General features: G+C 34.3%; 1 pseudogene; it reads right to left on the minus strand.

Moving 5' to 3' along the window:
* Positions 1-10372: 10372 nt before the first annotated feature.
* Positions 10373-14068, minus strand: LOC104698838 (uncharacterized; annotated as a pseudogene).
* Positions 14069-18690: the final 4622 nt, after the last annotated feature.

Consider the following 18690-nt stretch of genomic DNA (forward strand, 5'->3'; position numbering starts at 1 on the left):
ACTTTGTAATATAGATATTTTGTATTCCTCTTTCATATATATATAAAATAAAATATTAATTTTTATAAAATTATGGCATGTTTCTCGTTGAATTTTTCAAATAATCCAAAAACCAAAAAAATATCCCAAAAAATTGTAATTCAATAAAATTTAGTATTACATTTAACAGCAAATTACAATTGCTATTATTGAATGTATGATTGCATAGAAAAAATGTTATATTTGATGAAGACAAAATAGCATGTTGTAAAGTGCTATCTAATGTCTCGGACCTATTATCGCGGGCGATGATAGAGCGTTTACTAAAACGCTATGATATTGTTCGATAGCGTTTTCCCGATGGTAAGAATACACGATTTTCTTGTAGTGAACAAATCAGTAACTAAGAGAAGAACATATATAAGATCATCAAAGATCATAACACAAATAAGATCATATTAAATAGAAGAAGACTTAAAAAACCGTAACATAACACAAATAAGATCATAGTATTGTTCACAGAGACAGTTTTAAAATTAAGATAGACACATGTATGATCAAGCAAATATATTTTACCTAACAAACTATCAAATAAAAGCTATCAAATTCTTATTACACTTATCAATTCGTCTAAAAGCTATCAAATGATTGTATTACACTATCAATTCGTCACTATAAGTTACTATAACCAAAACCAACTATCAATTGCCAACTAAAAGCTATTAAGAACATCCTAAGACATAATACAATTACATGATTTAGGAAGACTTGGGACGAACCTGTGATTTAATTGTAGAGATTAGTGAAGGAGGAGATGATGGAGGGTTGAAACTTATGGTTCTTTCTATGGGGGATTAGGGGGTTTATATAACGCTTCTGTTCTCGGAATGGAAGAAAGGTACCAAGAGTAAACGAATCGAAAATGTTACTTGAATGATTGCAGATAGACAAAACATGCTTCATCTCGTGCAGAAGACGAAACGAAAAGCAAGCTTCGATGAAAGGTTCTGTATTGGGAACAGAAGAGATAGCTGCGCGGTGCCGCCAACGCAATAGGGTAAGGTGACTTAGGCCTATAGAGTTAGCTGTCGTATGATGCTTAGTGGGTCAAGTCTTTATTAGGCCTTTAGGTTAAACGGATCTAAAAGGGTGGCCCAATATACTTTAGTTATAAACTGAACTCGGACCGAAGTCCATTTTACCAAAGCCTCTTAGCCCATTCGGTAATTCTGCTTAACCCGAATCCTACCCGATACCGCTTTTATCGGTTTGGTTCCGGTATGGTTCTTCGGTACCGAATATTATGCCTAGGACTAATATGGGATATCATTCAATGCTCAAAGCCTCAAACCAAGTGCTTAACGAAGTGACAACCAAGCTAGCAACATTAACAAAATGTTTGTCGAAAGCTTCTTTTGTTTCATGTAATGAAAAAGGGAACCTACTTGGATACAGAGTAAATGACTACTTTTTAGGAGCTTGGATGAGGCAGTCGTTGGCTGGACCGATTATTCGTTTGGTTCGAACGGATGTGTGCTCTAGTATTAACGAAAAAGTAAAAACATCGTTGAAAACACTAAAATGCTAACCAAGTGGTCTCCCTCTAGTGGTTTTTATTTGAGGGAAGGAGTTGCCCTATTGGTATCCAGGCCAGGGATCAGTTACCCCCAACTGCAAAATACTAATCATTTCCATTGAGTTAGAGGCTTTCACATAGTCATCCCCGGGCCTTAAAAAACCTACAATGCTAATGTGGATAATACGTGATTTTTATGCGTTTAATAGTTTATATGGGACATAACTTACTGAATGTGGTTAGACTACGACTACCCAACTCCGACCCAAGGAAAATTAAAGGCCTTTGGGCAATTTTTTTTTCTTTAAATCTTTATCACTGTTAATATTTTTTTACTATATTTATAATAAGTTTTTGGTGTTTTATTATAAGTACAATTACTTTAAAAATCCTTTTCAGAATTTTGTTCATTGGAATATGGGCTTTTTATATATAATTTTTGGGTTATATCTATTTTTGGAAACAAATATAGTATGAATACAGTAGTATGTATTTGCGGTTCTAACGAAAAAGTTAAATTAGGTAAGGAGGATTAGGCAAGATTGGGTGAATTCCAAAAGTAATAAGTTGTTTATACAGAAAAAATAGCAAAATACTATCCCATATTATAATAGAAATGACCATGAAAGTGATCTCTACATGTAAAGATTGATTTTAGAAATTTCTGGAAATTATAAAGCTTTGTCAACGTTTTTTGAAATGGCTTCCAGAATTGTTTAATACAAAAATATCTAGTATTATGAAAATAACAGTTGAAGCCTAGCTTTGGCCACATGATAGTACGAAGATTTATGAAATTATTTTGGATAAGCTTATAAAATTATTTTCGGAAAACTATACAATTTGGTAAATAATTATATTTTGTGAGGACAATTAAGAAAACATGTTAATGTAAGAGAAGAAAAGATCATTTGATTTTTTTTTTTTTCAATTTTCTAAAATATTTTTGTTTGTTTTAGTTTAGCCAGTCAACATCCTACTAGTTGGGAATACAAAAGAAATTAATTTCTGCGCCTACTATATCTTAATTATGAAAGATCGATCATAACAAATGAAAAAGCAAACACTCGTTACGTTTCAACTACCCATCAATTAAATTTCTATTATGACATTTTTACTAATTTCTTAATTATTTTATAATATGTAACGTACTTGTCATTTGAAAGGGATTTTGTAGTTTTGTTTTAAATTATGAACTTCCAAAATATCATTGTCTTCTATTTCATGAATTTTTAAAAGATATTTTATGGGATAAATTTCGATACTGCCAAATTAACCATATTGCTGATTTACACTCCCTCCATTTCAATAATGTATTCTTCACACATATTATAATATAAAATAAAATTTATATTATTATCATATTTAATACATTATAATTAAAATTTGTTAATTGGTCAATACATCGGAATAGTATGGATAAAACTGAACACATTACAAACAATCTGTAGAAAAAACCTAATTCAACACTAACTATTAAACCAACTTTAAAATTTTTATAAGCGACTTGTGTTTGAGCTGTTATTTTTTTTCTTTAATGGATTAGCTCAAACAAACCAATGGTTTGAGCTGTTAATTTATATTTTTATCCAATGATTTTTTGTTTTTAACATCATAAGTGTTCTTACACTAACATTTTATATCTTTGCTTTTATTAATTTATATGTTTTACTCATTTTGTAAGTCACTTGGCTTATATTTTACTCTCAGCTTATTTTGTGTGGTCAATCTCTTTTACATGGTTTACTATTCATTTTGTGAGTAATTTTTTTGGATCTCATTTATATATTTTTACTGTTGTTCATTATATGATAAAATTTCTGGAATAAATTTTAAACATTACAAGTTATTAAAATTTGTTGATTCATATGTATTTATGATTGAATAAATTATAATTGGTTTATGTTATTTCTGTTGGACTTATTTACAACGATTGGGTTAGTTATTCAAAAATAGAATATTAAGCAAACAAAAGCAAATAAAAACTATATAGGTTCAAATGATAACAAATCAATTTATCTAAAAATGATGTTGAAAAATCTACCACAGTTTTATAGTAACTAGGTTAATACCCGCGGTTTTTACATTTTTATAGTAACTAGGATTGTTTTTAAAGTCTACTTGTTGATCAGTTTTTCAAGTGAATAATTAGCTTGCATGTTATTTTAACAAATATATATATATATATATATGTTTAGTTTAGTATGATATAATTTGTCTTTTAATAGCATTTTTGGTGAATATTAATTTCTATAGAGATTTTTTAATCTTGGTTAGCAAAATCTATTTTTATTTTTTTGGTTTTCACTATCAATAATTTTTTTATTCAGTACTGTAATAATTTCTTTTTTAAAAATACATTTTTTAAATGTCGCCCTAAGCCTCCTCTACTCTAAACACGACACTGGTTAGAGTCTTCATTCAAATATTCGTTAAAAGTCATTTTTAATCACCAAACTATGACGTTTTTCATTGTTGGCCTTTTTCTTTGTTTGTTCCTTCGCTCCATATTCACTGACCTTTTTTTGAAGAGACTCGTGATAAAGCGAGAGAGAGTTGTCCATGAATGAAAACAGACATTGGTAGATATATGCAAAACTCCATGTGCAAGCAATCATAATTTCCAACTTCCACCATATGCAAAACTCCATGTGCAAGCAATCATAATTTCCAACTTCCACCTGTTCAATAAGTAAGGGTGGTAAGAATCAGTAATTCAAGAGTGAACAATGAAAGAGTTTGAGTTTTAGTAAATAACCTAGATTTTTTTCCTAAAACGGAATACTTAGATCATATCAGAAGTCAGAACTCGCCCTAATGTTGTTATTGATTGGAGGAGACAGAACATAGTTGTGGACCTGTGTTCAAACTAATTAAAAGGCGAAGTTTATCATAAGTATTGTTGTATCACAAAGACATGCACATAATTAAAGAAAAATACTACAAAGTCCACTACAAGAAAACAGTCGATTTGCGATGGAAGAATCCATCGCAATTCCCTCGCAAATCGACAGTCGCAAGGGATTTGTGAGACACAACTATTCCTCGCAAATCGCTTCTCGCAAATAAGCTGACATCGCAATTCCCTCGCAAAATTTGCGAGGGATATTTTCCCTCGCAAATCTAACGCAATTTGCGAGGGATATATTCCTCACAAATCCCACGCACATTGCGAGAGACGGTTGTACTCGCAATTGTCAAGCAAATTGCGAGGACTTTTTTCCATCGCAATGTTCGATCCGTCGCAAATTTTGCGACTACTTTGCGACGTCCATCTGCCTAGTATTGTTGGTATTCGCTAATTTTGTAGCAATTCTTCATTTTTATTTTTTTTTTCTTTTACCATTTTTATGTTTGATTTTTTTTTGTGAATAATGTTTTAGATGTAAAAAAAAAATAATAATAAGAAGAACAGAATTGAAAATTCAAAATAGAATAAAACATAAATATTACAAAACAAAAGTCATGTTTAAGTTTTCTCCCTCACGGGGATATCAGAACAAAGTGAGAAGAGTTCTTAAAAGGATTGAGAGAGAGAGGTCACGTTTCTGGTCCCAGTTTGGCTACCAGCTGCTCTCGTTTCACCTGTGTTGCCCTCTGGGTTGGTGCCTTCCTGGTTGGTGCCTTTTGGGTTGGTGCCTTCTGGGTTGCTCCCTTGTTGGTTGGTCGGGTATCGAAAATTGGCAGCAAACTCAGGATCCTTTTCCGCGAGATAGTCAAAGTATGCATCATAGCTATGCATTCTTTGACTACTTTCATGGATTTGAATCGCCTGGGTTTGGATTTGAGTCGCCTGGGTTTGAATGCATTCCTCAGCGGCAGCAAGCTTCTGAGCCAAGATAACCGGATCATTAGCTGGAGACAGAGGTTGCGGACAGCTAGTGGTAGAGGACGCTTCAAACTGCAGAGAACCAACCCCAAAAATTCTGTTTTTCTTCTTCGGAGCAACCTAAAAACAAAACAACAAACGACAAGTAACAAACATACAAAAGAAAACAATGGATCACATACTAAACAATTGCAAGTTATCACAAACTAAACAGTCCCAAGTTATCACAAACTAAACAAGGAAGTTATCACAAACTAAACAATCGCATGTTATCACATACAAAACAATCCTAAGTTATCACATACAAAACAATCGTAAGTTATCATATACAAAACAATCCTAAGATATCACAAAATCATTAACAAGACAATCGATAGCAATATACGATTGGCAACTGAACACACCAGAAGCACTAAAAACTAACTTAACCACACAGTTCAACCATTGAGTATTTTTTTTAAAAAGAACTAAGAACGTTTATCTTACCTCAATGCAAATTTTGTTTTTGATATGAATGGGCACCCCACCAGAAGCAGAACTCTCTCCATTCTCCCCTGTGCAAAGCTCAGATTCTAATTCTTGAATCTTGGACGACACCTCACTGAACACGGACTCGGACTTGCCATCCGTAAATGAGCCATCTGGTTTTCGATGAGTGTCTTCTAAGATTCGTAGGAAATCCGGAGTTAACTCCCCAGTGATCTCAGACTTGAAAGAAACAAAAAAGAGGTTGATTAGTTAACAAATAAAAGAGTGTCTGAAGGCCTAATCTTAAGAAAAAAAAACTTAAGGAACTTACATGCTTTCCATGATGCTTTAAGCATAACCACGTGTGCCTGAAGAAAACAGACAGAGACATAATGTACTACAATATAAAAATTTAGGAACTTAAATATTGTTTCAATGTAATGTTAAAGAATATATATATCATATTGCTACAAATATGATATATTGACACACATTCACACCATTGTATGTCTTATATGGCATCTCAACGCTCAAAAATTCTAAAGGGTATGTCTTTCTTTCATAAATTTCTCCAGATACATCCGCACTGAAATTTAGAGATAGAGTCAAATGGATCAATAAGTTACATACAACTAAGACTCTAAGAGACCACTAAACAAAAGAACAAAACTATGTCATAATCGAACTCTAAACTGGTCAATATAACTTTCTTTGTAACTTATAGTTAATATGTTTAAATATAAACATTTAAGGCTTGGTTCGTGACTAAAGTCGTAGCAGATAGAATCAAGTGTATCTTTGATCAAGGTCTTCAAGGTGGGATTGGGTGCGAGCTTAGAAACCCAAAGCCAGTAATGTCCAACCATCATCAAATTATCTGAAATTACAAAAAAAAAAAACAGAACAAAAAACACCCAAATACAAAATTACATCATCTAAAGAAATATAATCCACTTGAAAATAATAAGCAAGAGTCCTAAAAAAACAAACAAACTTCACTAACCAACATCGAGAGGCTTTTGAAAAGATTTGTGAGACTTTTGTGTTTTGTTATTAATTTGACTTTAGATTGAGAAAGTGAGGTTGCTTCTAATATGCGATGAGGCTACCTACATACACCCTAATCATAAACCCTCAAAGAACCTCAACTGTAACATACCATAGCAATGTTCTACCCAATCACATCATATCCAATACTCTGGATCAAGCTATGGTAGTAAGAATTGCTACACAAATATATCAGACAAAAATCTAGGAAATGAGAATGAATCAATACAATACAAACCACACACAAAAAACTTACAAACAACAAAATGGTCAAAGATACACTTAAAAAGGAAACATTAATATCATGCTTGTCAAAATTGAGGTTACCTTGAAGACGGATCCAAATCCATCTTCATCCACTACAAGAAATGTGAGTATTAATAGCGCGTCATATCCGCTATGGTAGGATTCCATAGCGCTTTTACGGACGTTGCCCGTTATAAAAAGCATGAGTGTTTTAACAACGTTTTTCCAAACCGCTATATTTAGGTCTATTTAACATAGCGGTTTTAATGTGCAATATATAAATATATAATAACGCTTTTTCTATGCAATATTAAATTTTATAATAGCATTTTTCCTATGCAATATAAAATTATATAATAATGTTTTACATGTACAATTTTAAAAGTATAGAATATCATTTTTATTTAGTAATTAAAATTATGAAAGTATATTATCATTATGCTATTATTTAGTGGTCTTTTATTCAAAATTAAAATTGAGAAAATCTGATAAAACACAAATTTTAAATAGTATCAAAATGTATTACAAAAGACCACTCACACAGTAACACAAAAGCAAAAAGGTTGAGGTTCAAAACAACACAATTGTAACAAGTTCTTGCATCACTCTAATTCAATCTTGTCATTAGGCTAAGCAACCGTTGTACCTATAGCATCAGCAACATATTCGATTTTAGAATTTGGTCTCCACACTTTAGCATCTCCATTCTTTGACACATCTACCCAAACCTTGCTAGCATTATGACCTAATGAGATGAAGTGTACTCGATCATCTGGGTCAGAAGAACAAACACGACCTTCTTCAACAATTTCTCCTAAACCAATGCAATCGAACAAGATACATTTCTTTTGGGAACTTTTGGTGCTACTAGCGCTTTTACTTGTACCCTGGCGGACAAATTGTCAAATACATCCATCAGATATCTAGCAACGTCTTAAAAATGAAGGAAAAACAGAGTAAAAAGATATTAACCTCATGTGATGATTTTGCTGAAACATCTGCTACTGATGTGTTGGCGTCGAATCCAATCTTATCAAGTGGCCATGCGATAGTCTCATTTAGAACATCACCAAGTACTGCCATATCAATACTTGGCCTCCACAAAAAAGCATCATGATGAATCACCTTGAGAACCTTAACAATTGCAGCATTAGGACCCAGAGTGATATGGTTAACCTTGTCAGTTGGGTCAACTGAACAAATTACACCCTCACCAATAATTTCAGTTCCATTCCAAGCAAAGATGTTGCATTTATCATTTGTTTCATCGGATGCCTAGAGTCATTCATATATTAGTTACTATCCATAATGATATGAACATATAAAACATGATATACTTCGAGAATTTACCTCAGGCTTATGTCCAGTTGTGGAGATGTTGTCTGAAGCCAAAATTACCCTTTCAGCTGGCCAATGAATTTCAAGTCCGACAGCTTCAGCAATGGTGTAAAGCATTTTGGTAGGCCTCCATACAAATGCATCTGGATTTGTAGCAGTGTGAACAATAATAGCCGCCGCGTCCGGACCGAGTTGAATACGACCAATCCTATAGTTTGGGTCGGACGAGCAGAATTCCCCTTCCCCCACAACAACTTCTGGCCCGCACCAAGCCAATATCTTACACTTAATCCTCTTTTATTTGTGATTGAAACATTAGACTAAGCATCGAAATCTGCACCGGATGGCTAAAAAGCAGAATTGGTTAATTAACCATTACCCATTATTGGCCATTATCAAAAAACAAGTGTGAAACTTACCCTTCTTCCAGATAGTAAACAACGAACTTCATTCTACAATTCTACTATCTTGCCCAGCATTTCAGCTTGTGAAGCCTCAAGCTTCTGAACATGTGCGTCTCTAGCGTTAAGATACTCCAGCTTATTTAGACTAATCCCTCTACCCATCCCTCTAACTCTTCCGTATCTATCTTTCCCTAAAACTTGACTGATAGCGTCTTCCCTTACATTTTCAGTAGTGGTGGAGTCCATTTGACTATCAATTGATCGTATCTTCTCCTGATACAAATAATTAGTGAACAATATCAGTTAACCAGTTTAACATGATTCTAAAATAAAAAAGATGTTGGCTAACTCAAAGAACTATTCGTACAATTGTATCTTGAAATTCTGGCTTCACAGGTCTCCCATCAGAGTGAGTGTGGCCAGCTAACCACACCTTACTTCTTGTCACCTTCCTTGGGTCAGGACTCTTTTTCTTCTATTATAATTTTAACGAAAGTATGTAACCATTTCGTTTAACACTTTAAAAGTGCAATATACACGAGAAAGACACACATACCATTTCCATAGATAGACGAAACATGCCCTTACGGCTGGTTGTGTGAGGAATTTGAGACTTCCTTAGGTTTCTGTATTTCTCATTTTTAACCTGCAGTATTTAAAAGTTAATTACTCTTGTAGCAAGTACAATGAACTATAAGAGAAAATTGTAAGAAGTACATAACCTTAAAAGCAGGGGAAGTCCTACTCTTCACCCAATTGTTCCAAGATGATAAAGACTGAATGTTGCTTGGTTTAAACTTAAGCCTCTCAATGCCACTCTTACATTTTTTTTATTTTAGTAACAAGTCTACATTTATAAGCCCTCCAGCTTACACCCATCTGTTTGAAAACACTGTGTCTTTGCCAACCTTCGTCCAGATTAAACCTTGCCTACACAAATGTACAGAAAGCTTAAACATTGAGTTAGATTAAAATATTGAAATCACATTCAGAATAGCATAAAACACTTAGTACCTTAATTTCCTCCCACATTATGTCCTTAGTTGCACAATCAACTGCCCTCCAATCATCAAATAGTACCGGTACATGCTCCCTCACAAGAGCACCAAGAAACGATGAAAGTGTCACTGATCTTGGGCCTGAATGTTCGTCAGTAGCTGAGAAATCCACATCTACCTTCTCTATAGCGTCTTTTGCCAATTTACGCATCTTAGTTGGTCCTCGTGTTCTCTTTTTGTTGTTTGCAGTCAGCGACGTTTCCCTCTCTTGTTGCTCAGACTCAGCTTCCTTCTCTGGTTGCTCAGTCTCCGTTTGTGTCTCTGGTTGCTCAATCTCTGTTTCCTCATTAATTTGTTTGCGCTTGCTACGTCGGACACTAGGATCAGTTGCTTTCATATTTCACCCTTCAACAACAACAATCATCATTAGTAAAAACCCTATATCATTATTCACAACTCTACAACACAGAAGCACTGGTTGATATTATTATATTAAAATCCCTTCACAGTCATCCCTAACACAAAAATTTCATCATCAGACGCTTGATTCAGGTCATCTTGCTGCACGACTGATACTGATCCACTAACAAATTCCTCTTCTGTCTCCAATTCATGATAACCTCTAGGTGGCGCCCACATAACAACATACCAAGATGAAGAATCATCTTCTCTAGAGTAAAAAACTTGCTTTGCTTGTGATGGCATAATGTATGGATCTTGTAGAAAAGATGACTGGTTCATATGGAGGTTCACAAGAGTGACGCCGTCTTTTTCCTTTACACCATACCCTCTGTTTGCCCAACTGCACTTGAATAGTGGAACTTGGAACATGTGATAGTCAAGCAGAATGATCTCCTTTATCACTCCGTAGTAAACAACCATGTCAGCCATTTGTCTACTATCTTGAGCACTAGATCTACACATACTGAAAGCTTCGTATGTCACTCCACTGTTCTGAGTCATTCGCTTTACGTCGTCTCTATGAAATCGATGGCCGTTAATGACATATCCTTTGTAGCTTTGAGCCGTATGTCGTGGACCAAATGCTAACCATCTAAGCTTCGTTGAATTACCCTATGAGTTTGTAGGTATCTAAACATAAGGTTACATTATTCATTTAAATAAAGAGATAGAATTGAAACTGATAATATGATAGTATAGTTTGTACAAACCTTTGCTTTTATCCACTTTGCAAACCGGTCAGTATGAAGTTTCCAACAATAAGTCTCATCTCTTGCACATCGTAAATTAGTAGCTTGCAATTCTTCCAAATGCAGTCTGAGTCACAAAGATTAACAAGATGTTATTCATATATTCTTAACTGATCGATGGTAAATTAAATAGATGTAAACTTACTCAATATAAGGATCCATAATGGCTGTATTCATTAAAACATACTGATGAGCTATGTCTAGCTCTTTAGATGAAAGTGTTACTTCCATCTTTTTTTGTAGTGGACGACCTTCGAGGATATGTTCATCACATTCAACATCTTCATTACGGTTGATGGCCTCTTGTATTGGTAGAGTGCTCTTACTAAACTCTAAACAAAAGGCAAGACATTCTTCAGCCAAATATGCCTCCGCCATACACGCTTCTGGCCTAGAAAATTTTTTTACATACGTCTTCAGTGTTTTCATGTACCTACAGGTCAATCCCAAAACATATTTGTCAATTATGTTTACAGTTAAAAACAAACTACAATATTATTTCACAAATAAGAAAGAGTACCTCTCAAACGGATATATCCACCGAAAGTGTACAGGTCCACCCAACCGTGCTTCCCTTCCTAGGTGTAGAGGAAGGTGAAACATGATATCGAATAGTGAAGGAGGGAAAAACCTCTCCATTTGACACATTGTTTCTACAAACTCAGACTCAAGAGTAATAAGATTTTCTGGATCAATCACACGCTGGCATAACCGGTTGAAATAGTTGCATAAACGAGTAATAGCAACTCTGGGTCCTTCTGGCAGCAAACATCTCAATGCAACAGGCAATAAGTTTTGCATAAGGATGTGATGATCATGCGACTTCAAACCACTAATAACCGGAGGATTCAGAGAAACACAATTTGCAATATTTGCACAGTAACCATCAAGGCCTCTAAGCTTGGCTAACCTCTTGCAAAATCGGATCTTTTCATCCTTAGAGAACCAATAAGCTGCTGGCGGCAGGTAAATTTTCTTTCCCCTGGTTTGTGTGTGCAAGTTTCTTCTAATCCCCATCTCTTCCAAGTCTTTCCTTGCCTTGACTCCATCTTTTGATTTAGCACTATTCATCATAATAGACAGTATAGCGTCTGACAAGTTCTTTTCAACATGCATAACATCGATGTTATGGCGAACCGGCAAATCCTGAGACAATAAATCAAGAGGGTTAGTTAATTAACAAAGACTAACATAGAGTAATATATTAAATATTTAAGTAAGTAGTAACTACTAACCTTCCAATATGCTAACTCAAAAAATATTGATCGTTTCTTCCACCGCCATTGATCAAAGTCCTCTTCATATTCTTCCTCTGAGCCTACATCATCTTCACATAACTCAGCTCGTTTTCTTTTACTATCCCTACTCAATGGTTTGCCGAAGTCATTCTTGAAATTCTTAATCGCCTCAAAATTTCTGATCCGGTTTGAATTCTTCTTGCTGTCTCATTCTCAACTGTGTTATCAAACCATCCTTTCCTACGTCTATAAGGATGTCCAGGACTAAGCCGTTTCCTATTTCCCAAATACACATACTTCCTATTAAACTTCAGCCATCTATGTGGTGTATCCTTCCCATAAACATTACAAGCTTGTTTCCCCTTCACTTTACATCCAGACAAAGTCTCTAAAGCTGGATAATCACTAATACTCCACAACAAGATAGCTTTAAGTGTGAACTTCTCTTTCAAATATGCATCGTACACTTCAATACCTTCTTCCCATAAGTCCTTCAAATCATCTACTAATGGTTGTAGATAAACATCAAGATTATTGCTTGGTGCAGTTGGCCCAGGGATTAGCATCATCAACATAATATTCTCAGCCTTCATAGACATCACTGGAGACATATTATAATTCACTAAGAACACTGGCCACATACTATATTTGGTATTCTGAATAGCGAAAGGGTTCATACCATCTGTAGAAATACCTAGTCGAAGGTTCCTAGGTTCGGCAGCAAACTCTAGCCAGTTGCCATTGACCTGAGCCCAAGTTATCGAGTCCACCGGGTGTCGCATTATACCATCCTCTGATGCATTGTTGAAATGCCAACGCAACTCCTCAGCGATTCTTCTTGATCTAGACATCCTTTGAAATCTTTCCTTGATTGGAAAATATCAAAGGACCTTGGCAGGTATTCCATCCTTCACAGTATCAGTCTGTTTATCGATTTCCCATCTTGAAGAACTACATCTTGGACAGGTTTCCATCTTTTCATATTGCTTCCTATAAAGAATGCAATCGTTTTTGCATGTGTGTATGACTTCATAGCCAAATCCAAATACCTTCAAGAACCTTTTCAACTTATTTGTTGACTTTGGAAGTACGTTGTCATCAGGCAGCATGTCGTGGACCATCGTCAGAAGCTGGTCAAAGAAGTTTTCTGACATCCCACTCTTCACCTTGATGCGGTAGAGGCCCATAATTGCAGAGACTTTGGTGTAATTGTGACATGTCGAATAAAGTGGTGTTTCAACTTCATTCAACTTCTTACAAAACTATCAATCTTCTGCAGTTTCACCATTGTCAAACTGAGATCCATTAGGCTTCTCTGACTGTGGACTATCCCCATCATCACTGAAAGCTGACCTAAACAACGTATAAGCATCCAATCCAGAACTCTGACCATCATTATTCTTATCTTCACTTGTGTCTCCATGTATACTCCACACTACTTTCCTCTTGTATTTATGATCCATCCCTCTAATCACTAAATGATCTACTACCGCATCTACCGGTTGATGACTAACATTACGACAATTGATACACGGACATAAAATCTCAGTAGGATAACCCAAAGATTTTGATGAAGCATTCACAAACTTATTTGCCCCTTCAGCATACTCACTGCTATCCATGTAAGTAAAACAAGTCCAACTATCAATATAACTATACACACTAATAATTTAAAATTATAATAATATGACCGAGAGTTTCATACCTAGGTAACCAAACCCATGACTTCTCCATAGTAAACACAACTCAGCTCCTCCACCAAATATATAAAGCCAATTGATCAGACACTCAAATAACTAGCTAACATTACAGAACAACAATATAGAAAAACAAGGAGAAAATATTCAAAATCTTACGATTCAGAAAAAGTCTTCTTCGACAAAAGATGGGTAGAATTTGTAAACACAATTTACAAAGGACATTCAGACAAAGAAAATTCTGTAAATAACAAGAAAATTCAGACAAACAACGATTTCCAGTTGCAAAACCTAAAATCGATACAAAACCCAGAAAATTTAATCGAATATTGGTTATTACAAGAACCCTAAATTGATACAAAAACCTAAACCCAGAATATTTTATTCGGAAATGGGTTATTAGAAAGAACCCTAAATCGATACAAGAAACAAAGGGATCGACAACAGCTGAGAAATCACATGGTACCTCAAGAACCGACGAAGAGAAGAAAATGACGGGATCAACAACAGCTGAGAAATCCACACGGTGACGACCACGATGTGCAGTGAGTGAGAGAGAGAGAGAGCGAGAGAGACTGAAAGGTTTTTTTATTAATTTTTCTCTAAGTGTTTTAGTTTTTAGTGTGAGGCCAAAATTTTTAACACGCGGGGAACAAAAAAATGAAATCTCGGTTAAACATAAGATAACACAAAATACACTCAGATGCAATTAAAAATAAGTTCAAAGTAAAAAAAATAAAAAAAATCACACTTTCTAACCACACACACTTTTAATAGCATAACCAATACGCAACCGCTACTAAAAAGTAGTGTCTATCTCTTTTATTGCGGAAAACAAAAAAAACGCTATCTTTTAGTGCTATTAATACTCACATTTCTTGTAGTGATCGAGTTTGTGGGTTGGGTGAAAATCTTTGGTATTACTTCTACTCAAATTATCTGTCTCAAAAACTTCTTCTCGGTTTTGTGATAGAAAATTGACTGAAATTGGAGAATCAAAGAGAGATATCCAAAGAAGAGAGAAATAGGAGATGAGAGAGAGAGGGCCTAACTCTCTAAATGTGTTGCATTTTTACTTCGGGTGAAAACTATGGCAAATCCATTACAACTACGCTCTAGCTTGAGAAGACAATTATAAAAGATATGTTGGTGGTGATACACATAGTGTCTGTTACAACTTTAATGAACACATCAGCCGCTACTCTTTCTCTATGGGTTGAGGAAGAAAAGCATATGGCGTGAAGAAGACGAAGAGCGAGACTTTTGACTTTTTGATTTGGTCGGCCAGAGGCTTACGAGTAGATAGAAGGTGACGTGGAATCAAGAATAATTAACATTGGTTCAAAAATCTGAGCTGTATTAATCATTATATTTTGATTGGCTAGCTGTTTTAAATTATGTGTCAGCTCCAGGTTTCTTTAAATCTATGAGGTGTCATGCTCTGGTGAGAAGCCTTTAAGTTTTATTGTATTGATTCATGGTGGAATATGCCAATTAAATAGTAGAGTAACATTTTAGGTTGCCTTTTAAATTTAGTTCCAAAAGTATCATTTTTTTTTGTAAAAATCTAAAGTATCTTAAAATTATACAAATTACCGAAATAGTCGATCTTCACTCTAATCATGACCCAATTAGAGAGTTTGGATACTGGTTTAAGTACTCGAACTTCAACCAGCCTCGGTACCAAAAACATTTATATTATATTCCTTCTGTTTTACAAAGAGTGTCATTCTAGCATTATTTTTTTTTGTTTCAAAATAAGTGTCATTTTAGTTTTTCAATGTAAAATTAAACATAAATTTTCAACTTTAACCTCATATTCATTGAAGAATATCAAGAGTCAATTTAAATTTAAAGAGTATAAGAGATATTATAATATACTTTATTAATTTGTGTGCAAAGTGTCAAAGTGTCAAAATGACACTTATTATGAAACAAAAAAAGTATTACTGTTTTTACTTACAAAATATATTAAATACTATAAATGCAAACCCTTAATCCACTAATACACAATAAATGCCAAAAGGGACACTTGCAAGTTGTTACAAACTCTGATTTCTTTTTCCATCAAAGACTCGCTGAATATAATTGATATCAAATGTTCTAACCCAATCCAAAATAATTCAAATAATATTACTTCCTTCCTCTGTTTTATATTACTTTGTCATTTTAGATAATTTGACATATATTAAGAAAACAATCAAATTTTCTGCTTTACCCCTCATTAATACACTATTTTATTTGATATAAGTGATTAATAAGCTAAAAGTTAGGAATAAAACTGAAAATCTGATTCATAAAGTTACATCAGAAATACAAAACGATAAGTAATAAAATTAAAAAATTAAATCTAAAATGACAAATAAAAATAAGAAGTATTAAAAAATCCACAAACACATATACCCACATAAATTTAGTTAATGGTTGTGATGATCGTGGTAGACAGAACCATGAATTCAAAATCTGTCATTACTAAGTTTAGAAAGATATGCCAAATAAGATATCCGAAGAGTATATGGTTGAGATAGTGGAATATGTCCGAAAATGAGATGTTCTAGATTCATGGTGATTAAGACTAGTCGTCTAGCTCTACACTATATGCATCACAACATGTATATGTTTAAGTGAGCATGGTTGATTAATGTTTGTTAGAGCATGTCTAATGGAGAGAACTTCTATTAGTATTTTAAATATCTTATTTTAATAAATTTTGTATAATTTTTATTTTTCATTCAAATTTTATCAATTATGTTTAAACATTGTCAAATGAGTTTCTCACAAGGTTCTCATGTTTCTTTTTACCTTTTTAATATTTTATATTTTTTTCTGAATGAGAGACTCATTGAGAGACTATTACGGCCAATGTCCTTATGTGTCATGAACTTTAAAGTAATTCATTAATTGGATTATCGCTTTAGGTCGATGGGTAAAAATGATTGAAGTTGTAACGTCTTGATTGTTACATCTTAGTGGGTCATGTCTAACGGCCGATTTGCTACGTCCAGGAGGCTTTAACGACTTTTTACCTTCCCTACAAATCACCACATATCTTTCCCTGTGTTTTGTCCTCACTTGCACAGTTCCGACAGTCACTTTCGGGAAGTTTACCGATCCTAAGACTACTCCAACATAAGTACGCTTAACTGTGGAGTTCTCTCAGGACCATTGATCGAAAAGATAAGTGCACTTTGGTGATACAGTGGCCAAATCAATTTTTTAAACCTCTCCACAAACCTATGAAACTGGGATGTTATAATTCACCCGCACTAACAGATCGCAACGTCCTTGTTGCACACCAAGACCATCCCTCCAACGGTGTGAGCCCACTCGACTCCACACTTGTCTGGGTTCAACTCTAAGAGATAATGCGTGTTTCAAAATAAACATAACCAAAAATTAAAATAGGTTTATTTTTTTGTATTTTAGAAAACCGCAAATCAATATAATTTATTTAATTGATGTAATTAATGCGGATTTTTTTTTTGAAAAAACATTCCAGCTTTTTTATATCGCCATTCATGACCTAAGTATATTAGTTTGTTCTTTTATTAGTTAATCATTTCTCTCTTGTTAGATGAATTGTCTGATCGGCCGGGATGTTTGGGATGCATCATGCACGACACCACCACCATCAAATTTTTAGTGTATCCTTTTCGGGTCAGCAGAGTTGGGGAGACACAATCATTGAATGGTAATCTATCGCATAGGGTATTGAAGGATAGGAGTTTGTTGCTCAGCATGAGCTGGAAAAATATATACCTTGGGACTATTAGTTATTTAATATACAGAAATTATCAAGTGATGCACTTGCACATGAACTAGATCAAGAGCCCTGAGCAGTTCAGGATCATTTTAAACTATTAATATTTTATTTTCTTATCTTTTGACAAACTAAAATGCTTTCGTTGACAGGGACAGACCCACATTCATTAGAGGGGATGCAAGTACACCAGATAAAAGTATAAAACCTTTAGTTTATGTACATTCAATAGCAGTGGCGGATCTAGGAAGAAAATTAACATGGGGCACTTGAAATTTTTTTTGGCAATATTAATACAAGGCCAAAACATTATAAATGATAAATTATTGTAGATGAGAGGCATCGAACTCTTCTCCTTTGACATAGTATGTGACACTTTTGACCAATTGTGCTAAGATATGTTATTCAAAATAGATCAAACTGAATAATTATCAAAAATGAGTGTGGGGCACGTGCCCCACCTTTTTTACACCTAAATCCGCCCCTGCTTAATAGTGATATAAGTAGCTTAGTGGCCATTGATGCACCACATATTATTTGAGTTAAAGGATTCAAATCCCCAACTGAACACTTTTGGGTTTTTTTTGCACCACCTCAAAAGATCTGCTGGATCCGCCACTATTCGTTGATAACGGTCGCTAATAAGCAACAACGATATCATCTATTGGAATCTATTTTTCCAGTTTTAACGTATTTTTTTCGAACTTGCAGTGTGTCGTTTACTAGCCATGTGATGTCATCATCGTTGTTTTGCCAAAGTAACTCGTAATGAACTAGCAATGGTTGTTTACTTTTAAGCAAGTTTCTAATTTAATTAACCACTAGTAGTCGATCATTAATGACGAATAATGAACATGCCAAAATCGTCGCTGATTATTGATGGATCATTATGATTTAAT

Source organism: Camelina sativa, chromosome 6 (genome assembly GCF_030686135.1).
Source record: "Camelina sativa cultivar CO46 ecotype springtype chromosome 6, ASM3068613v1".
Classification (NCBI taxonomy): domain Eukaryota; kingdom Viridiplantae; phylum Streptophyta; class Magnoliopsida; order Brassicales; family Brassicaceae; genus Camelina; species Camelina sativa.